Raw genomic sequence first — 24,512 nt, 5'->3', positions numbered from 1 at the left:
TCATCTCTCAGATTCTTCTTACTTTCCAAACATTCTTTGAGAACGGCGGACACGAAGTGTCATATATACATGTATATTCGTGGTGCCAGCTTTTTCGTTTTGCGAAGTATTAGTGCACACATCATCAAGCAAAGGAACATTAATATTTTTCCTCCAATTGCCATTTTTCACAATCAAAAGTCTAAGAATTTGAGGATGTCAAAAGTGCTAGTGATTACTTCGTTATTGTTAATATACCTTCGCTGATAATGCCTCTGCGCTGGTTATTGGACCGAGGTTATCCTGCAGAACTTTAGGCACATGTTTCTACGCAGTTTTAGTAAACTGCACAATTTTTTAAGTTAAGAGTGAAACATTGTTGTAAAATATTTCTTAAATGATATTACATGGTGTATCGATGAAAAATGTTGCACACAACAACTTAAATATCTGGTAGTGGTTAATAAATTGGAAATTACATAAACGTCCTAAAAAATTGAAAGTAAAAGAAAATCTGTACCGGCACCTTATTGTGTCTGGCAGCAACTTCACACTGGTTTTTGTATGATGTAGTCTAAAATCAACAACACATTTTATTTGCAGCTCACAAATTATTAATAGTGCATGAATTACTGATCAGAAATCAAAGAAAACGTGCTGAACTGGAGATCTGAGAAAACATCGCTTTCCAGGAATTATGTTTTTATTATACTTATACTTCGTATGACCTTGCTTTGAGCGAATTCTTATTGATTACGCGACTGAAGTAAACTTCACCAGCTGTTTCGTATTCTGTCGAAAAGATAGTTAAATACGATAGTCAGCTTTCACCCAGCCTCGATCTTAAGCGGCTTTTTTGTGATCTTTGATTTGCTGCTATTGTGTTCACAAGATGCTTCAGTCAATGGCATTGTCATAAATATCTGCAAACCTATTTCCATATTTGGAGAAGCACGCCTTAACCCACACTTTGAAAAAACCTCCAGAATATCCATCTACATCTACATCTACATGGTTACTCTTCAATTCACACTTAAGTGCGTGGCAGAGGGTTCATCGAACCATTTTCATACTACTTCTCTACCATTCCACTCTCGAATGCCGCGTGGGAAAAAGGAACACCTAAATCTTTCCGTTCGAGCTCTGATTTCTCTTACTTTGTTATGATGATCATTTCTCCCTACGTAGATGGGTGTCAACAAAATATTTTCGCATTCGGAAGAGAAAGTTGGTGACTGATATTTCGTAAATAGATCTCGCCGCAAAGAAAATCACCTTTGTTTCAGTGAGTGCCTACCCAATTCGCCTATCATATTAGTGACACTCTCACCCCTATTGCGCGATAACACGAAACGAGCTGCCCTTCTTTGCACTTTTTCGATGTCCTCCGTCAATCCCACACTGCGCAGCAATATTCCAGCAGAGGAGGGACAAGTGTAATGTAGGCTGTCACTTTAGTGGGTTTGTCGCATCTTCTAAGTGTTCTGCCACAAAGCACAGTCTTTGTTTCGCCTTCCCCACAATATTATCTATGTGGTCTTTCCAATTTAAGTTCCTCGTAATTATAATTCCTAGGTATTTAGTCGAATTGACAGCCCTTAAAAATGGTTCAAATGGCTCTAAGCACTATGGGACTTAACATCTGAGGTCATCAGTCCCCTAGACTTATAACTACTTAAACCTAACTAACCTAAAGACATCACACACATCCATGCCCGAAGCAGGATTCGAACCTGCAACCGTAACAGCAGAGCGGTTCCGGACTGAAGCTCGTAGAAACGCTCGCCCACAGTAGCCTGACAGCACTTAGGTTTGTGCGGTTTATCGTATACCCAAAATTTATCGGATTTCTTTTAGTACCCATCTGGATGACCTCGCACTTTTCTTTGTTTAGTGCCAATTGCCACTTTTCGCAGCATACAGAAATTCTCTGTAGATCATTTTATAATTGGAATTGATCGTCTGATGATTTTACTAGACGGTAAATTACAGCGTCATATCCAAACAATCTATGGGGGCTGCTCAGATTATCACCTAGATCAGTGATATCCACATGCAAAATCAAGTCACTACTCTTCATCAGGTCACTCACCCTCAACATGAAAGCAGGTACTTCGTTAACTGGCTCCGATCTATCAATATCTCTGCCCATAGGCTGAAAACATGAACTTGAGGGGTGGGGGAACTGACTGAACTCTCCCAGTTAATTCCTAAACAGTCTTTCTCTCTGTTCTGTTTCAGTCAATCTTCTGCTTGCGCTCTTGACGCGGATAATGATGAGGGGCGGAGTGGGAGGGAGGGGTGGTATCTCGCCAGCCCCGCGGTACGGCGACCAGTTTATGGGTGTTAAATTGAAACAGGTCTTCACAATTTTGCAGAAGAGTGGTAACTGATTCATCATCCATTGCACCTGTTGCTAAATGTGAGCGCTAATCCTTAAATAACGGCGTTCTGTTGGTGTCGCTTCGTTCACTAGGCACAGTTCGCCTGTGACGACATTGGTAACAGCCGAATGCGCCGACCCATCTCCTTGTACAGCGCTGGCCACATTTCCATCTGGCCGTCCCGTGTGGCGCGGCCTGTGTAGTGCACACACTCCCACTGTAAACACTGCGGGGAATGCAAGTAGACAGTGCTATTCATGCGGCCCTTACTACGTGCACGGATCGCTTCGGAGGACGAATAACTTGAAAAATTCCTTTCCTCTCCTCCTCGGAGCTCCCGTGCTGCCGCCGGTTGCTCCCCTTGCAGCCGCAGCCAGTATGCAAACAAGTGCTGCAGAGTGAAATCTCATTCTGGAAGTATGCAAACACTCTAGCGATGTGCGGACGTGTATTAATTCTCTGCAGCTCAAAACTATTGAAATACACTACTGACCTTTAAAATTGCTACACCACGAAGATGACGTGCTACAGACACGAAATTTAACCGACAGGAAGAAGATGCTATGATATGCAAATTATTAGTTCTTCAGAGCATTCACACAAGGTTGGCGGATCGCCATGCTGGATCCCAACGGCCTCGTATCACCAGCAGTCGAGATGACAGGCATCTTATCCGCATGGCTGTAACGGATCGTGCAACCACGTCTCGATCCCTGAGTCAACAGATAGGGACGTTTGTAAGACAACAACCATCTGGACGAACAGTTCGACGACGTTTGCAGCAGCATGGACTATCAGCTCGGAGACCATGGCTGCGGTTACCCTTGACGCTGCATCACAGACAGGAGCACCTGCGATGGTCTACTCATCGACGAACCTGGGTGCACGATTTTTTTCGGATGAATCCAGACTCTGTTTACAGCATCATGATGGTCGCATCCGTGTTTGGCGACATCGCGGTGAACGCACATTGGAAGTGTGTATTCTTGATCGCCATACTGGCGTATCACCCGGCGTGATGGTACGGGGTGCCAGTGGTTACACGTCTCGGTCACCTCTTGTTCGCATTGACGGCACTTTGAACAGTGGACGTTACATCTCAGATGTGTTACGGCCCGTGGCTCTACCCTTCATTCGATCCCTGCGAAACCCTACATTTCAGTAGGATAATGCACGACAGCATGTTGCAGGTCCTGTACGGGCCTTTTTGGATACAGACAATGTTCGACTGCTGCCCTGGCTAGCACATTCTATAGATGTCTCACCAACTGAAAACTTCTGTTCAATGGTAGCCGAGCAACTGCCTCGTCACAATACGCCAGTCACTACTCTTGATGACCTGTGGTATCGTGCTGAAGCTGTATTGGCAGCTGTACCTGTACGCGCCATCCTAGCTGTCTTTGACTCAACGCCCAGGCGTATCAAGGCCGTTATTACGGCCAGAGGTGGTTGTTCTGGGTACTGATTTTTCAGGATCTATGCACTGAAATTTCGTGAAAATGTAATGACATGTCCGTTCTAGTATAATATATTTGTCCAATGTATACTCGTTTTATCATCTGCATTTCTTCTTGGTGCAGCAATTTTAATGGCCAGTAGTGTAAGTCTAAAATGCAATTTATGGAAATTGAAGGAGGATCAGGTGGAAAGGAAAGCGAATTCATGACGTCAGCTGCATCGGGACAACATGAGGAATCAGCGGCGACGAGTGAAAGTGTATGCTGGACTGGAACTCGAACCCAGGATCTGCTGCTTGTGAAGCACTTACGTCATTGCACCACCCAGACACAGTGTTAATCGCTAATGCGTGGACTATCTAGGCAATCTCCTCGGCCGACCCACATTCCCACCACTTACCCCAGTCCCCGTCCGTGTCATGATCGCTCGCTAATTTCGATTCCCGCTAGCGGCCGAACATCAATGTCCATCCGCACTGATGTTTGTAATTTCGTAGCCCATCGAGGTGCAGCAAATACACGAATGCATGGTCTCTGTTCTTTTGAACATGTTCGAAAGAATAGACACCACACGAAACCCACAACTGTGGTGTATATTATGTAATCTGAATGTGGAGAGGGACATGTGCCAAAGAAAAGACGCCAAGTATTCATATAATTGTTACACCATGATGGGCTATGAATCCACAATCAGTACATATTTACGTTCGACCTCCTGCGGGAATCTAAAATTAGCGTGTAAGAAGCACATGGATGGGGGACTGCGGATAAGTGGTGTAAGGTGGCTATAATTTCGCACCTTACTCATCCACATACTTTGCCGTGGTCTACAAACACAATTAGGTATCATGTGATAGGTCGTACATCGTATATATGAATATATAAAGGAGACTGACGTTGTCATGTACGCCTTGTAAATAATTGTTAACGTTTATTGTAAGAAAGGTGACTGAGTATCTTTATTATCGTACTAGTAGAGGTTGGAATGACATTGGAAATGAAACGGCAGGCCGAACTCAGGCCCTGGGTGGAAGGCCCACACAGGTGTGGTGGTCCTGCTTAAACACAGGAAGTAGCTAGACGATCGTTGAGACACCTGAGCGCTGGGGCACAATAGAGTCGTGACCAGACGCTATTGTAGTAGGGCCAGAAGGATAACCGGATAATACTTCCGAACTTTGCAAATCTTGGACGCAGATGAGAGAAACGAAGAAGCGGCACCTCGGAAACCACGCAGGCTGGGTTATTTGCAAGGATTTTTACTCAGAAGCGTACCATTGTAGCAGTATAGATTTTTCCTCGCAAACTTTCCGCGCTGGACGACAAAAGACTAAAATATGGTTGGTCGGCGTTCGGAAGAATCTGTAGAGAGGGAGAATATTCCGTGGTTTCGGTAATATGATTCGTTTTCGGAATTACGATGGTGGGGAGCCGAGCCTTGCTGCGAAGACAGCAGTGGAGAGACGTAGTCTTCCGTTGTGAGCGCCCGTGTGTGACGTTCGCTCGATATCAGCTTTGTTGGTACAGGCGGACTTGCTGTCTTTGCTCTTAGGACAGTTTATAGTTAGAACAGTTATGCACTGTACTGTTGCGGACCTATACGATTCTGGACTTCACCTCTGGGTTGGAAGTCGTAATTGAGCACGCAGTGTTCAGTAAATGAGAGCACTTCCTTTGCCTATACTTACGTCGAGACGTTACCTGAACTCTGTCCTTGTGGCCGGGAGTTCGCGTTTCTCGTCTGTAGAACAGAGAGAGGAGAAGACAGTATTCGAGTACATTAGTCAGAGGACCGCCTTCTGCCGTCCTAGTGTTTGAAAGAGTTCATTTGTGGCTGGAGTTCTTCCATCGTCGCAGACGAGTACGAGAACCATCACTTCGACGCACCGGACGCAGTACATACGGTGATACCGAAAATTGCTTCGGCTTACTAGAGCTATAAAGCTAAACAGCTGTGATCACGTTAGTTTATTCCCACTGAAGTTCCACACGACCGTAGATCATCTTTGAAAGTAGTGGCTTCTAGTGTTTGGCACGTAGATGATGTCAGTCATTGATATTAGATCGGGCAGTTATAATAAGGGGCAGAGTTGGGCAATTGATTAGTAGCTCTACTTAGGAAATGTAAACTTCGTAATATAAAGGTTTTTTTTAAATCTACATTAAATATATAAGCAGGAACAACGTTTATCATTTAGTAGGATTAGTTGCCTTCATCATTCATTTACATTTATATAGTAATTTATGGAACTAAGAGATCCTATGATCTGCTTCAGGGGGTAGTCAGACAGGGCCAAATCTTCATTTTAGCATTTATTATTCTCCGTAGCGCACATTCATTTTACACCCGCCTATAGTAGCATGCTGGAGTTGTGGCGTTAGATAGGAATGCGGATCTGCTGAGGCGCGTGCCGAGATAGTCCTCACATTATTTTGATTAACATTGTGTCTGGGTGGTGCAGTGGTTAACACGAAAGGCTACTAAAGGAACGTACAGGTTCGAGTCCCAGTAGGGCACACACTTTCACTCTTCGCCAAAGTTTCTGCATAAATTCCCGATACAGCTGATGTCATCAGTTCCTTCCATTTCCTTTCTTTTCCTTTCTCCCCCACCACCTTCAGTTTGTGTAGTATGTGTAACATCTGCAGACTGCGTGTAGCGTCTGTTCTTTCGGACACATCCCAAAGTACAGCCACCAAGCAATCATATGACTGAAATACACTGACCGCAACACAAGAAAAAAGAAGCAATTGAAGCACCTAAAAGACATGGTCGGAGACCAATGTAGCTTCGCACACATACACACCATAGGAGGGTATGCAAATGATTTAGAGTTGAAATTCTCTGATGACACGTAGAATGGCCACCAGTGCGAATTAGAGTTGCTCATGTTCAGTGTTGTTACCAGATCTGGTAGGGAATATAAGGGTTGTGAGCTGTGTCACACGTTGAGTGATCGCTGCGAAGAACACGGAGATGCCGTGTACTCGTGTGAGACAGCGTTACCAGCACGTGACGTACGAGGTGCGGCTATGAAATAACGGGACTGATCCTGTCACAGAGTAAGTTCGCATGCACCACAGACGAACGACAAATAGCTGCGAAGCCTGAAGTCTTCTCACTCGAATGCGGCACGTCTGGTGTCTGTGGACAAATCAGTGTGGCTGTGACCTTCGCCTGTGTAAGAGCTGTTATTTTGCTTTGGTGGAAAAATGATAAGTGTAATTACAGAGTAACGAACTGATGAACTTTCACACGAAACTTGGAAAAACCGCTACTGAATCCCACCTTTTACTAAAAGAAGTGTATGGCGAAAACTGTTTATCACGTGCACGAGTTTTTGAGTGGTTCAAGCGTTTCCAAGATGGCCTCGAAGACGTTGGAGATGACGCGCTTCGGTATCAAAAACGGATGAAAATATCGAAAACATTGGTTACCTGTTTCTGTCTGACTGCTAGTTGAGTATTCGATCGATTGCTGAAACTGTAGGAATTGTGTAGCTGAGATATGAAATCTCGTAGAAGGCAGGCGACCATGGTTATTATTATAGTGTAGTACTGTATTAGGGCCGAATAGGTCGCTCCAAAAGTCATACAGCCGGTGAAAAATGACTTTATCACTCAAACTGCTCCCTTCACGCGTTTCGGATTAATTTCCTTCATCAGATATGTGTTACTTAAGCGTAATGCTTGGGTTTATATTCGTATGCCACGAGAATCTCAGTTTTTACGTATGAACGTTCGCACTTGACCTTAACACTGTTCACACGTAAAAAATGATGTTAGCTTGGTATATAAATACAATAATTACGCTGAAGTAACAGATGTCTGATGACGGAAATTAATCCGAAACGTCTCAAGTGAGCAATTTGAGCAATAAAGACATTTTAAGTCATGTTTCACCGGATGTACGAATGTTTTGAAGTGACCTATTCAGCTCTAATACAGTACTACATCATGACTGTAGGAACTGACAAAAATGCGTAAGGCAAATTTTATTAACCAATTTAAACGAGAAAGGTGAGTACGAAAGTGGTGCCGAAAGTACTTGGTGCCGAAAGTATTCACGGTCGAACAAAAAGAAGTTCGTGAACATGTTATACTGACACTTTGAATACCATTGAAAATGATCGTAATGTCTTGGAAAGAGTGATAACACATGACGAATCTTGGTTTATCACTTCTGATTCAGAAATGCAGAAATCAACCGCCAATCCATACATTGGAAGGACCCAACTTCCCCGAGAGCGAAAAAAGGTCGAATGAACAAATTTAAGGCGACGATGATTGTTTTTTCATGTTCGTGGAATTGTGTTGTTTTTTCATGTTCGTGGAATTGTGTATGTTAACTGGGTTCCTGAAGGTCAAACTATTGAACAGCATTACTACCTTGAGGTTCTTGCTCAACTGCATGAGAAAATAACAAAAAAAAGCGACCAGAATTGTGGAAGAACAAGTTATGGATTCTCCATAAAAAACGCATAGTCTCACGTCATGCTCCCTGTTAAGAGGTTTCTAGAGAAGTACGACATACCAGTGTTAGACAATCCACCTTATTCGCCTGATCTAGCACCATTTAAATTATCTATTCCGTAAGGTGAAAGGAAGAAGATTTCAGCCCGATGAAGCAGTGAAAGAAAAAGCGCCGACCGTATTGGCCGAGCAGTTCTAGGCGCTACAGTCTGGAGCCGCGCGACCGCTACAGTCGCAGGTTCGAATCCTGCCTCGGGCATGGATGTGTGTGATGTCATTAGGTTAGTTAGGTTTAAGTAGTTCTAAGTTCTAGGGGACTGATGACCTTAGAAGTTAAGTCCCATAGTGCTCAGAGCCAAAGAAAAAGCGGGACGCGTCATCCAGGTTCTCTCAGAGGAAGGCTTCCAGCACTGTTTCCACCAATGGAAATGATGTAGGGGCAGAAGAGGTGAGTATGTTGAGGGTGACAATAACTAAAAATGTGTGTTTCTGAAATAAAATATTTTGCAGCAATAGTTCCGTTGTTTTATAGTCACCCCTCGTACTATGGAAGAGGCACCTCATTGCGGGTGTCCATTATGCCGGCTCGTTGAATCATGTAATATCCTGGTTTTTGGGCATTCAGATGTGGCAGTGGCCTTGTGTCGTACTGCATGGGAACGTGAGGGAAATCATACTCGTCGTCACGATTCGGGTTGTCCAAGTCTGGCCACCTGAAGGAAGACTCGCTCTACTGTGCACAAAGCACACCGTAAACAATCTCCGGACAACCAGTGGACTCCCCGACACGTCCTCTGTCATCCGACCCCATTGTACAAAAACTTTTTTTTTTAATTGCGGCTATATTTTTATGGGAGGCTGCCAAATTTCTTACTGCCGGCCGTTTAGGTCTCACAGCCACTGCGCTTGACACTAAGGATAAAGGTTACCAAGAGATCATTCCCATTCCGAACTGCCACGTGGATCGTTGCCGACTCCTGGTCATGTGGAAACTGACATTTTTCTCTTTTTAAATCACACTGATCAGCCAGAAAATTATGATCACCGACCTACTATCGAGATAAACCGGTTCCTGGCGATTGGAGCGTCACCTGGCGAGGAATGACTGCCAGTCAGACACTCGCACGGAGCGTATAGTATACGTGAGTGTGCTGACGGCGAACAGAACGGGGAAGGCGCGCGATGTGCCTGAGTTTGACCGAGGGCAGATTGTGATGGCTCGGAGGTTCATCACAAGCATTTCGGAAACTGCAAGACTTGTCGGGAGTTGGAGGAGTGCTGTGGTGAGTGTCGTCAACACGTGGCGAAACCAAGGTGAAACCACGTCCAGACGTCCTGGGGTTGGGCGGCCACCCCTCGTTACAGATGTCGGACGTCGTAGGCTGGACAGATTGGTAAAACAGGTCAGGCGGCGAACTGTGGCGGGACTAACAACAGACTTTAATGCTGGGCAGAGTAAAAGTGTGTCTGAACGCACAGTGCACCGAACACTCCTGGTGACAAGCCTCCGCAGCCGACGACACGTGCATATGCCAATGTTAACACCACGACATCGACAACTACGACTGCAATGGACACATGAGGACCGACACTGGACGTTGGCGCCGTGGCAGAACGTTGCAAGGCCTAATGAATCCCGTTACCTTTTTCATCACGGAGACAAGTTAGCAGGGGAACCCTCTCGTCCTGGGAAAAATTCACCTCGGCATCCATGGATCCACTGGAGATCGTGCAAGACAAAAAGATAGCACAATGGCCAAGGATTGTCGTACACTGGTCGCAGACCACGTACTCCCCTTCATCCCCGACGGCAGTGGGGATTTTTCAACAAGATAATGCGCCATGTCACAAATCCAGGAGTGCGATGGAATGGTTTGAGAAGCACATTGGTGAGTTCATATTAGTGTGCTGGCCACCAAACTCGCCACATCTGAACCCGATATAACACATCTGGGATGTGATCCAACGCGGCGTCAGAGATCGTCGCCCCCTCGCCGGAATTTACGGGAGCTAGGTGACTTTTGTGTGCAGATGTGGTACCAACTCCCTCCAATGACCTACCAATGAGTCACTGCTTCCATGCCATGACGTGCTGCCGCTGTTATCCGTGCCAAAGATGGATATACTGGCTATTAGGTACGTGGTCGTAACGTTCTGTCTGATCAGCGTATTTCTTACGATGCAGCTACTCCAAAAAATGGCTCAAATGGCTCTGAGCACTATGGAACTTAACATCTGAGGTCATCAGTCCCCTAGACTTAGAACTACTTAAACCTAACTAACCTAAAGACATCACACACATCCATGCCCGAGGCAGGATTCGAACCTGCGGCCGTAGCAACTGCGCGGTTCCTTGCTGAAGAGCCTAGAACCGTTCGGCCACAACGGCCGGCTTTCGACGCAGCATTTATACTACCATCATCAAAAATATACGTGATTTAGGAAACAGGAAATTAAAACAATTGTTTTTGAAGAAGAGAAGAAAAGAGGGTGAGATAGCGTTTAGTGTTTCGTCCAACCACTTATGTCCGGTCGGACACCAACAGCAGCAGGACTAGGGAATTACCATCCCACGCATAGGCTCCGACAACAGCAGAATACAAACAGCTGTGTATGGGGTGGTGTCGTCACCGGGAAGCATCGATTGCTGATGAATGGCGCCACACGGTGTTCATTGACGAACCACGATTCTGCACTACTCTGGATGACCATCGTCACCAAGTACCGTGGTGTCCTGGGGATAGCTCCTAGTCCTCTAACGTTTTGAAGAGGTGCAAGGGTGTTACTCCAGCCACCATGGTGTGGAGAGATATCGGATTTGACTTCAAGTTGCCGCGCGGGATTAGCCGAGTGGTCTTAGGCGCTGCAGTCATGGACTGTGCGGCTGGTCCCGGCGGAGGTTCGAGTCCTCCGTCGGGCATGGGTGTGTGTGTTTGTCCCTGGGATAATTTAGGTTAACTGGTGTGTAAGCTTAGGGACTGATGACCTTAGTAGTTAAGTCCCACAAGATTTCACACGCATTTGAACATTTTGACTTCAAGTTACGAATGATAGTTATTCAGAGATCTCTGACGATGAATCAGTAGGTCACAGATATCCTGCGCCCTCAAGTGTTAGCTCGCATGTTACAGTAAGGTGATGCCGTTTTTAACGACACAGTGCTCGTCAGCACATGGCACATGTGTCTGTGAACTGTATGTGTCATCATCATCATCATCATCATTTAAGACTGATTATGCCTTTCAGCGTTCAGTCTGGAGCATAGCCCCCCTTATACAGTTCCTCCATGATCCCCTATTCAGTGCTAACACTGGTGCCTCTTCTGATGTTAAAACTATTACTTCAAAATCATTCTTAACCGCATCCAGGTACCTTCTCCTCGGTCTGCCCCGACTCCTCCTACCCTCTACTGCTGAATCCATGAGTCTCTTGGGTAACATTGCTTCTCCCATGCGTGTAACATGACCCCACCATCTAAGCCTGTTCGCCCTGACTGCTACATCTATAGAGTTCATTCCCAGTTTTTCTTTGATTTCCTCATTGTGGACACCCTCCTGCCATTGTTCCCATCTACTAGTACCTGCAATCATCCTAGCTACTTTCATATCCGTAACCTCAACCTTGTTGATAAGGTAACCTGAATCCACCCAGCTTTCGCTCCCATACAACAAAGTTGGTCGAAAGATTGAACGGTGCACAGATAACTTAGTCTTGGTACTGACTTCCTTCTTGCAGAAGAGAGTAGATCGTAGCTGAGCGCTCACTGCATTAGCTTTGCTACACCTCGCTTCCAGTTCTTTCACTATGTTGCCATCCTGTGAGAATATGCATCCTAAGTACTTGAAACCGTTCACCTGTTCTAACTTTGTTCCTCCTATTTGGCACTCAATCCGTTTATATTTCTTTCCCACTGACATTAGTTTCGTTTTGGAGATGCTAATCTTCATACCATAGTCCTTACATTTCTGATCTAGCTCTGAAATATTACTTTGCAAACTTTCAATCGAATCTGCCATGACAACTAAGTCATCCGCATATGCAAGACTGCTTATTTTGTGTTCACATATCTTGATCTCACCCAGCCAGTCTATTGTTTTCAACATATGATCCATAAATAATATGAACAACAGTGGAGACAGGTTGCAGCCTTGTCTTACCCCTGAAACCACTCTGAACCATGAACTCAATTTACCGTCAACTCTAACTGCTGCCTGACTATCCATGTAAAGACCTTTAATTGCTTGCAAAAGTTTGCCTCCTATTCCATAATCTTGTAGAACAGACAATAACTTCCTCCTAGGAACCCGGTCATATGCCTTTTCTAGATCTATAAAGCATAGATACAATTCCCTGTTCCACTCATAACACTTCTCCATTATTTGCCGTAAGCTAAAGATCTGGTCCTGACAACCCCTAAGAGGCCTAAACTGTATGTATGATATTAAGAAACTCCAGTGGCCGCTAAGATTCTCAGATCTGTCCCAAATAGAACATCGATGGGACCAGCTCGGATGTGAACTCAGTACCAGTGCCAGTATCCCAGGACATCAAGGACCAGTTACAACAGCTGCGGGCCTATTTGCCTCCCGAGAGGATACAATGTATTTGTGGCAACTTTCCCAATCGAATCAGTGCATGCGCCCAGCCCAGAAGAGGTGTAACGGCATAATAATAAGTGGCATCGCACAGCCAAGTTCTTTATAGATTTGACTCGGGTTTGTAATCACTGACATAACATCAAACGTTCTCTCAACCCGTGAAGTTTCGCTTTGTTTCCTCCTCCCGTTCTGGATACTTCAGTATTTTGTCAGGCAATGTAATTTCCGTTTTAACCAACGAGAAGGGATTAAGTACCTCGCTGCTCCAAAAGCTACCATTAATGATATGTAGTCATCTGACTATATCTGGAAAGAATCCGAGATCTGACCACTGAACTACAAAAAACACAACGCTAGTAATCAGTTCACCGATTATAGCTATTTCCTAGCAACTCCACCGATAATCTGCTCAGAGAACCAAACGAGATTCCCAGATCTCTCCCCGATAGAACATATGTGACCACAGTCAACACCGAAAAAATGTCACACTAAAATATCACACTTCGGTTTACTATTGAAGTGCGTGTAATGTATTGTCTTTACTTAGACTCGCTAATTCTACAACGTTCACGAAAGACGAATTCCAGTTCTGTGACCTCTGCGAACCGAGCTCCGTTCACCAGTGCCCAGGAACGCACTTTCAAATAGTTTCAAAGCTTTCCATGATGGAAACCGGATAGCGCAAAAGTCACTGGATATTGGGCACTGATTTATACTAAAGATTCAGTTTATGTTTCATTACAAATACAAGAAATACTTACAATTATTTTTATGTTCAAACTGTTTTTCGTCTTCATTAACGCATCTCTGAAGTCCTTTTGGAACTATGGCGAGCAGATTGATGCCGTATTCCTGGACTTCAGGAAGGCATTTGATACGGTTCCGCACTTACGTTTAGTGAAAAAATACGAGCTTACGGAATATCGGACCAGGTTTGTGATTGGATTCAGGATTTCCTAGAAGAAAGAACACAACATGTCATTCTTAACGGTTCAAAATCTGCAGATGTAGAGGTAATTTCGGGAGTACCGCAGGGAAGCGTGATAGGACCTTTATTGTTTACAATATACATAAATGACTTAGTTGACAACATCGGTAGCTCCGTGAGGCTATTTGCAGATGACACGGTTGTCTACAAGAAAGTAGCAACATCAGAAGACTCGTACGTACTCCAGGAGGACCTGCAGAGGATTAATGCATGGTGCGACAGCTGGCAGCTTTCCCTAAACGTAGATAAATGTAATATAATGCGCATACATAGGGGCAGAAATCCATTCCAGTACGATTATGCCATAGGTGGTAAATCATTGGAAGCGGTAACGACCGTAAAATACTTAGGAGTTACTATCCGGAGCGATCTGAAGTGGAATGATCACATAAAACAAATAGTGGGAAAAGCAGGCGCCAGGTTGAGATTCATAGGAAGAATTCTAAGAAAATGTGACTCATCGACGAAAGAAGTAGCTTACAAAACGCTTGTTCGTCCGATTCTTGAGTATTGCTCATCAGTATGGGACCCTTACCAGGTTGGATTAATAGAAGAGATAGACATGATCCAGCGAAAAGCAGCGCGATTCGTCATGGGGACATTTAGTCAGCGCGAGAGCGTTACGGAGATGCTGAACAAGCTCCAGTGGCGGACACTTCAAGAAAGGCGTTACGCAATACGGAGAGGTTTACTATCGAAATTACGAGAGAGCACATTCCGGGAAGAGATGGGCAACATATTACTACCGCCCACATATATCTCGCGTAATGATCACAACGAAAAGATCCGAGAAATTAGAGCAAATACGGAGACTTACAAGCAGTCGTTCTTCCCACGCACAATTCGTGAATGGAACAGGGAAGGGGGGATCAGATAGTGGTACAATAAGTACCCTCCGCCACACACCGTAAGGTGGCTCGCGGAGTATAAATGTAGATGTAGATGTATGGCACAGTGTGGTATCACTGTCCAAATCATGAAATGAATCGTGTATGTAGTCTTTTAGTTCAGCAGTGGTCTGAGGCTTTCGAGAATAAACAGCGTCCTTGGTGGGACCCCATAGGAAAAAATCCGTGGGCGTGATATCTGGTGCAAGTGGAGGCATTTCAATATCTGCCCTTCGACCAATCACTTTTCTTTGGTATGTTTCGTTAAAATAATCGCGGATGGCACTGTCATAATGTGATGGAGCACCATTGGGTTGAAAGTAAAGTTTTTAAAAGTTTTCAGCACATGTCATAAGTCGCGGTACCACATTAATTCCGCAGCAAATCCTAATAGTTATATCCTGTCACTGTTCCTTCAAAAATATATGGTCCAAGTACGTCAAATGACGATACTGCCCCCCCAAGCACTGACACCAGGTTAATTTAGTGCTTCTTCTACCAATAGATTTTGGTTTTCAGTATACCAGTAAGTGCAGTTATGTCTGTCAACTCGTCCGTTTAACTTAAAATTGACCTCTTCAGATTTTTTTTTTTTTAATTTGTGGGAAGGTCTTATGGGACCAAATTGCTGAGTTCATCGGTCCCTAAGCATTACGCACTACTTAATCTAACTTACCCTAAGCACAACACACACATCCATGCTCGAGGGAGGTTGGAACCTCCGACGGGGGGAGCCACGCGGACCGTCACAAGGCGCCTTATACCGCTCGGTTATCCCGCTCGGTCCTCGTCAGACCACACAGTTTTATTGAAAATGTCAGGGTCATGTTTCTCTTGGTAAAGCATCAATTCACAAAACTAAAGGCGACGATTTGGATCATCTTCGAGTGATCCATGTCGTAAACGTGCAATGTAAACTTTAAACTTCTGTTTGTGTAACCTTTTTTTCTTTAATTTTATTTTTCCACTGACCTTCATAATAAATCCAGCTCAGTTGCAAATCGTCTGGTTGATTTTCGTGGACTTTGGGTCACATCTAAACATACCAGCAAATCAGTTGTGACTGTTGCTGGACGAACAGATCTTGGTGCATACATAAAAAATCCATGTTCTTCAAATCTATCTCATAAGTCGTACACTGTTTGTGTAGACGGTGGTTTTCATCTAAAGTATCTTCAACATTCACAAACAACTGCAGTAGCACCATTTTTATAGAATGTTTTTAACGCGAAAACGCTTTCTTCTTCCGTTAACGTCGTGTCTCTTCCGAAAACTACAGCTGTAAACACGTCTCGCAGATCACGCATTCAGTAATTTACTAGATTGATTATTGTGCTTGTTTCGTTTGTCATTGCATTGAATATCAGCTTGAAAAGGCGTAATTATCATAATTTGGTAATAAAACCATAGCGGCGTAAAACTTCCTACTGTCTTGCTGTTACTTTTATTTTCTTTTAACTATCTGTCCAATGACTTTTGCACCACCTTATACAGGCTGGTCCATTGATCATGACCGGACCAAATATCTCACGAAATGAGCGTCAAATGAAAAAAACTACAAAGAAGGGAGAAACCAGATGGCGCTATAGTTGGCCCGCTAGATGGCGCTGCTATAGTTCAAACGGTTATCAACTGCGTTTTTTTTAAAGTAGGAACCCCCATATTTTATTTCATATTCGTGTAGCACGTAAAGAAATATGAATGTTTTAGTTGGACCACTTTCTTCGCTTTGTGATAGATGGCGCTCTAATAGTCACAAACATATGGCTCACAATTTTAGACGAACAGTTGGTAACAGGTAGGTTTCTTAAAATAAAATACAGAATGTAGGTGCCGGCCGCGGTGGCCGAGCGGTTCTAGGCGCTTCAGTCCGGAACCGCGCGACTGCTACGGTCGCAGGTTCGAATCCTGCCTCGGGCATGGATGTGTATGATGTCCTTAGGGTTAGTTAGGTTTGAGTAGTTCTAAGTTCTAGGGGCCTGATGACCTCAGATGTTAAGTCCCATAGTGCTCAGAGCCATCTGAACCATTTGAACAGAAAGTAGGAACGTTTGAACATATTATTTCGGTTGTTTCAATATGATACATGTACCTTTGTGAACTTATCATTTCTGAGAACGCATGCTGTTACAGCGTGAGTACCTATAAATACCACATTAATGCAATAAATGCTCAAAATTATGTCCCTCAACCTCAATGCATTTGGCAATACGTGGAACGACATTCCTCTCAACAGCGAGTAGTTCGCCTTCCGTAATGTTCGCACATGCATTGACAATGCGCTGACGCATGTTGTGAGGCGTTGTCGGTGGATCACGATAGCAAATATCCTTCAACTTTCCCCACAGAAAGAAATCCGGGGACGTCAGAATCGGTGAACGTGCGGGCCATGGTAGGGTGCTTCGACGACCAATCCACCTGTCATGAAATATGCTATTCAATACCGCTTCAACTGCACGCGAGCTATGTGCCGTACATCCATCATGTTGGAAGTACATCGCCATTCTGTCATGCACTGAAACATCTTGTTATATTTTGACTAAAGTTCAGTCTTGATCACGCCATGTATGTTTTAATGATCAAGACTGAACAATTTATTGATCACTGCTTTCTAAAAATGTTTACCAAAATTGAAACATCTTGTAGTAACATCGGTAGGACATTACGTAGGAAATCAGCATACATTGCACCATTTAGATTTCCATCGATAAAATGGAGGCCAATTATCCTTCGTCCCATAATGCCACACCATACATTAACCCGCCAAGGTCGCTGATGTTCCACTTGTCGCAGCCATCGTGGATTTTCCGTTGCCCAATAGTGCATATTATGCCGGCATACGTTACCGCTGTTGGTGAATGACGCTTCGTCGCTAAATAGAACGCGAGCAAAAAATGTATCGTCGTTCCGTAATTTCTCTTGTGCCCAGTGGTAGAACTGTACACGACGTTGAAAGTCGTCGCCATGCAATTCCTGGTGCATACAAATACGGTATGGGTGCAGTCGATGTTGATGCAGCATTCTCAACACCGGCGTTTTTGAGATTCCCGATTCTCGCGGAGTTTGTCTGCTACTGATGTGGGGATTAGCCGCGACAGCAGCTAAAACACCTACTTGGGCATCATCATTTGTTGCAGGTCGTGGTTGACGTTTCGCATGTGGCTGAACACTTCCTGTTTCCTTAAATAACGCAACTATGCGGCGAACGGTTCGGACACTTGGATTATGTCGCCCAGGATACTGAGCAGCATACATAGCACACGCCCGTTGGCCATTTTGATCACAATAGCCATTCATCAACACGATATCGACTTTTTCCGCAATTGGTAAATAGTCCATTTTAAGACAGGTAATGTATCACGAAGAAAATACCGTCCGCACTGGCGGAATGTTACGTGATACCACGTACTTATACTTTGTGACTATTACAGCACCATCTATCACAAAGCGAAAAAAGTGGTCCAACTAAAACATTCATATTTCTTTACGTACTACACTTATATGTAATAAAAAAAGGGGGTTCCTATTTTAAAAACGCAGTTGATATCCGTTTGAACTATGGCAGCGCCATCTAGCGGGTCAACTATAGCGCCATCTGGTTTCCCCCTTCAAGCTAGACGAGTTTCGTTCTTTGTATTTTTTTCGTTTGATGCTTATTTCGTGAGATATTTGGCCCGGTCACTATCAACGGACCACCCTGCATATTGATCCTAATAAAACGCATCTGGCTGTGGCCAGACATGTCTTTCTTTTTTTTTTTTTTTCATGGAATATTTAATTCCTTGATACTATAGATCTAACTGATCGATAATTTTCGATGTATATGGAAAGGGGCGGTGTTACGCAGAGGAGAGTATGAAAACTATAGGTGATTCAGATTCAGCTTCTTTTAATTCCAAACTGCATGTTGAATTTATTTCTTCCGGTAGCTGGTGGGACGTGAAAGCATGGACCTTGCAGTTTTCGTCTAAGTAGGCTTGCCCTCAACGGGCGAGATGAGTGACCGGAGGCACGCGTCTGGAGGTGAACACCCACCACCCGAGTCCTTGGCAACAGCCACCTCTGTCCCATTCACTGCAGCAGAGGGCGGCGTGCGTCTTTGACAGGATTAGCAGTGCTCGCGGAAGGAAGGGTTTGCATGCTGAGTTCAATAAACTCCCCCAGTCCTTGGCGCGATGGTGAATATGAATACGGAGTCCTCTCTGGAAAATCAGGCCACCCAAGCAAATGTCATGTCCTGTAACACAACGTCTCTCCGTTGTGAATTAGCTATGGCGCGCCTCCAGAGGCGAGTCTTTTGCCTTGTGCCACGGGGCCACCAGCGCCTCTAGCTGAGAAGATAAAGCTACAGGAAGTTTTGGAGGGACGGCATTTGAAAGGTCGGCGCTCGCAGCTATTGGAATCAGAGATCTGCCACAGAGCGGCACTCGCAAGTTTTTTGAACGAGAATCTGTGACAGGTCGTCACTCGCAGTCTTCCGAAAAGCAACGCCGAACCTTCAGAATAGAATTGTCAGGAGTTTTCAGACTGGAGAAGTAAAGCACGTGATTTCAGAATGGCCAAAATTGGCAGTCTCGGAGGGCTCACACCGCGAAGCTGCAGGAGAAAAAAGTGTCAGGACACATCTTCGCTGCTAGTGGTAGAGAGAGAAACACTGCGGTGCTACGAGCTGGAGAGATGTAGTCGATGCCTGCAGCTGACGCAGATACGGAGTCTGGACTTGGAGAGGAGCAGTCAGTTTACGAGCAGATGGGCTGCGCCAAGCCAGCATCCGTCCCCGCCTATGGCCTCGTTATCCCTTGTCTCCCGCAACTGATGAAAATTTCGCAGCTAAACAGCATAGGAAATCCGTACAGGATGACAGGCGCATTGTTTCAGATTGGTTAATCAATCACTGTATGGTGACCTCTTGCTCTGGGGTTCGCTCTCTCTCTCTCTTTACGCACTCACCTTCCAAAGCAATCGCTATTAGTAGTCAGTCAGCACAATTTCTTACCCGTTCGGTCTGTCCTATGAGAACTTCTCCGGATCTTTCCTTCCCAAAGATTCACAATTATGACTTGTTCACAAGTGTATGTGCATTCATTCTCTCGTGACGAGTATTTGATTCTTATTTGTTCTGAGCAATCATTTGAATTTGCAACAGATAAAGGTTTGTGATTTATAACCCTTGTTTCATTGCAGTAACTGATAGTCCTCACCACTACTTAGTAATTATTAATAATTATCGGGGCACACAGCTACAGTGCACCTGTCGTTTCCTTCTGCTTCCTTGCACAGGGACCGAGCGAGGTGGCGCAGTGGTTAGCACACTGGACTCGCATTCGGGAGGACGACGGTTCAATTCCGTCTCCAGCCATCCTGATTTAGGTTTTCCGTGATTTCCCTAAATCGTTTCAGGCAAATGCCGGGATGGTTCCTTTGAAAGGGCACGGCCGATTTCCTTCCCAATCCTTCCCTTACCCGAGCTTGCGCTCCGTCTCTAATGACCTCGTTGTCGACGGGACGTTAAACACTAACCACCACCACCACCTTGCACAGGATTCCTGTACTGTGGTGGGGGACATGCACCTTGACAGGGGATAAGCCTACTCAGCGCCTCTCAGTGGCAAATCAGATTGACTGGAACCTTAATCCCAGTGGAGTCTTGCACTCATTCTCACCTTGATGCGTCCAACACTCTTAAAACATCAACTCTAACCTACAAGTCCCATGTATCGCCTCTTACCTTTGCGAGCGCTGCCAGCTGACTCCCTTAATTCGCTAACTTCTAAACCGTTCCACGAAATTGTTTTAACATCCATGTATTTCAGCAAATCAACTTCAGGATTAGAATTCATGCATTTTTATTGGCCATTACATACCCTCACTAATAGCATTTCTCGACAAAGTGGTACATTCTGCTAGAACCATTCAAAAGTGTATTTCCAATTAGAGTTGGTAATCACCTGCCATCGTGGGAAAGTGACTCGCCCTGAAACGAGCCCGGTCGACCTCGATCACAACCAATTTAGGAGGATTATGTTAAGATCAGCCCATCATCTCATGGCTTAACGAAGCTCCTTTCACTTGGATACAAGAACAGTTGCTGGAAGTAAATACCCACGGTGTAGCGAAACAACGTAAGTCAATTGATAAATGCAAGGCTCTCGGAATATGCCGATGAAATAACTCCATTTTTAGCAGTCATATACCGTACAAGCACTCACAACTAGATCCGTATCTAAGATGTAAAGACTGGGAAGTTGTACAAGTCACATTAACACACAGAAAAGCAAGTACAAGTGACGCTGTGATTTACAGACACGTATCATTAACATCGGTTTGTAGTAGAGTTTTGGAACATATACTGTGTTCTATTTTATTTTATTTTTTAAAATTTTTTTATTTATTGTTCCGCGGGACCAAATTAAGAAGAAGTCTCCATGGTCATGGAACGAGTCAATACATGAAATTATAAGACGATAGTAGGAACAGGTAAAATGAAATATAAGAAACATATTCAGGCGACAAGTCGTAAGTTTAAATAAAGAAAATCAACAATGTAACACTGGAATTTGCTTAATTTTTCAGCTCTTCTAGGAGCTCCTCGACAGAATAGAAGGAGTGAGCCATGAGGAAACTCTTCAGTTTGGACTTAAAAGTGTTTGGGCTACTGCTAAGATTTTAGAGTTCTTGTGGTAGCTTATTGAAAATGGATGCAGTAGAATACTGTACTCCTTACTGCACAAGAGTCAAGGAAGTGCATTCCACACGCAGGTTTGATTTCTGCCTAGTATTAACTGAGTGAAAGCTGCTAACTCTTGGGAATAAGTTAATATTGCTAACAACAAACGACATTAAAGAAAATATATACTGTAAGATCAATGTCAGAATTCCCAGACTATTGAATAGTGGTCGACAAGAGGTTCTCGAACTTACACCACATATAGCTCGAACAGCCAGTTTTTGAGCCAAAAATACCCTTTTTGAATCAGAAGAATTACCCCAAAAAATAATACCATACGACATTATGAGATACCTTGAAGAAAACAATGTATTGACACATATCCAGCACGGATTCAGAAAATATCGTTTTTGTGAAACACAAATAGCCCTTTATTCATACGAAGTAATGAGTTCTGTCAACAGGAGATCTCAAGTCAATTCCATATTTCTAGAGTTACAAAAGGCTTGTGATCCCCAGTTAGAAAGGTCACACACAGTTCGTTGTAACTGATGGGGAGCCACCTCGTGAAGTAGCAGTTATATCTGGGGTTCCCCAAAGAACTGTTGTGTTCCCACTGCTGTTCTTAATCTTACAAATCATTTAGGAGATTGAAAGGTCTCCATATTAGCCCCTTCACCAAGTTTAAATAAAATTTAACGTCGTTTCACGTGTCATTTAGCAACTTATACTTCCGCTACATTCAATAAACGTGCCATGAGTTATAATCGGCAGCTGAGCATGCTCCAGTCAAACACAATGCAGACGTTCGCTGAATTCATGCTTATTCTATGTCTATTTTATATCCATGTATTGATTTATTACGCATCTGTGTCTATATCTTCCCTACAATTAATTGCAATGTATTTGTATTTTACCGTTATCCTTCATACCCATTCCTACCATCTAAGAATGACAGAGTGAATGAATGCGTACGCTTATTGAGTTTTCATAATGTCTGGTGGCGGGTAAACTTCCTGTCTGCTGCTATTACAGTTTAGACAGCTGTGGTGTAAAATTATACAATGACAAAGAGGCTTCGTTCCCTTCTAGTCGAAGCGCTATTGTGCTTAAGTTGACAAGGTGTGGCAAGGGTCTGTTTCGTTAGTATTCCGTACTTCCCATCCGCGGGTGCGTGTGCCTTTTTTTACTCAATCCCACGTGTTCGTCATTGTTTTGAAGAACCTACAGTTCTCGGTGTCTGTATCATCTTGCAATTATGCCACGATAATTTACTTATATGCGTAGTTCCTCCCACGGTTTAATCGACTTTTTGCAATTCTTATACTTTTTCTTTGTCTGATTTTGTGTGGCTAGGGTCATGCGTTTGAAAAACGAACGTGCCTTCAGCTGGTCGGGTTTCCACTCTTATTCTATACTTGTAGGGCTTAAATAACATTGTATACATGCAAATAGTATGCAGCTCGTTAGAACGAAATTACAATGAAATGAATACCCTTAGCTGCATACAAACGTTGATATAAGTCAACGAGGACAGTTCATAATGTGTGCCCCAACCGGGACCCGAGCCCGGGATCTCCTGCTTACATGGCAGACGCTCTATCCATCTCTCTCTCTCTCTCTCTCTCTCTCTCTCTCTCTCTCTCTCTCCATTTTGTTCGGTATTGTTCGTTGCGTTTGGTCTGGACGGACGTCACAAGACATCCTTTCAAGTTGATCGTTGATTCCCTTACTCAGTTTTTTTTTATCACAGAGGGCGAGCAGCACTCTGAATGAACACGCTGAGCTACCGTGCCGGCATCCATCTGAGCCACCGAGAAGATGGTCAAATGGCCGGTGAGTCATTTGAGCTCGGGCACTGTTTGTGCATCCGCACAGAAGAAGACGGTCAAATGGCCAGTGAGCCTTAAATATAGTTAAGGCTCACCGGCCATTTGACCATAAATACAAGGCTCACCGGGCATTTGACCATCTTCTTCTGTGCGGATGCACAAACAGTGCCCGAACTCTCATGGGAATCGGCATAAATCCGCGAGTAATGAGTATGATGGACGGGGGCACTATGAATATAATGCGAGACAATAAGTTGCGAATGTGGATCTCACGGGAGGCGTGCCAGAGATAAGTCCCTGCAGTCGATCTATCCGCTGTGTCCTCGGTGGCTCAGATGGACGCCGGCACGGTAACTCAGCGTGTTTGGTCAGAGGGCTGGCTGCCCTCTGTAATAAAAAAAACTGAGTTAATGTATCAACAAGGAACTGAAATGGGTGTCTTTCGACGTCCGCCCCGAGCAGATACAACGAACGAAAACGAACAAAATGAGATTTAAAAAAAAAAAAAAAAGTGGATAGAGCGTCTGCCATGTAAGCAGGAGATCCCGGGTTCGGGTCCCGATCGGGGCACATATTTTCAACTGTCCCCGTTGATTTACATCAACGCATGTAAACAGCTAAGGGTATTCATTTCATTGTAATGAAATAACATTGCCTTCACGTGTGAGCTGTGTCTTAAAGGCATTCCCGATCTGATCTACATTTCGGATCGTAATTGTTATTCAGTTCCACGGCTTGAGTTTTCCGTATTTTGCAGTAGGCCAATGGAACAAACCCTTTTCCGATTATATGTGTTTGTGGGGCATGTTGTAGCTCTTCTACAGGGATGGGCAAAGAAAAGTGGCCCAGGGAACGTCGTTACATAGTACAAAGAAACACAGCAAGGGAAAAGACGTACAGTGGTAATCTGACTACAGTAGATGTTGAAAGTAACGACCATTCATCTCTTGGCATTTTTGTGCACTGGTCAGCAAGTTGCTGGAGGACGATCGAAGCTGGATTGCTGAAATTGCTGCAGTTTCATTCGAAATGTTCTGCTGCTGTTCTTAAAGACCATGAGGGTTCTTGCAATACACCTTAGACTTGAGGGCTCCCCACACAAAGTAATCGCAGGCTGGCAGATCACGTGACATGAATGGCCAGCTAGGGTCGCGACCACACTAACCTCTGCTACCAACTCTGTCAGGCGTGAAGACCGTGCAAATGCGCTCCAATATTCGGCCAGCTGTATGGGCAGTTGCTCCATC

This window comes from Schistocerca americana, chromosome 2, assembly GCF_021461395.2.
Source record: "Schistocerca americana isolate TAMUIC-IGC-003095 chromosome 2, iqSchAmer2.1, whole genome shotgun sequence".
Taxonomy (NCBI): domain Eukaryota; kingdom Metazoa; phylum Arthropoda; class Insecta; order Orthoptera; family Acrididae; genus Schistocerca; species Schistocerca americana.
Note: the sequence above shows the minus strand (reverse complement) of the source record.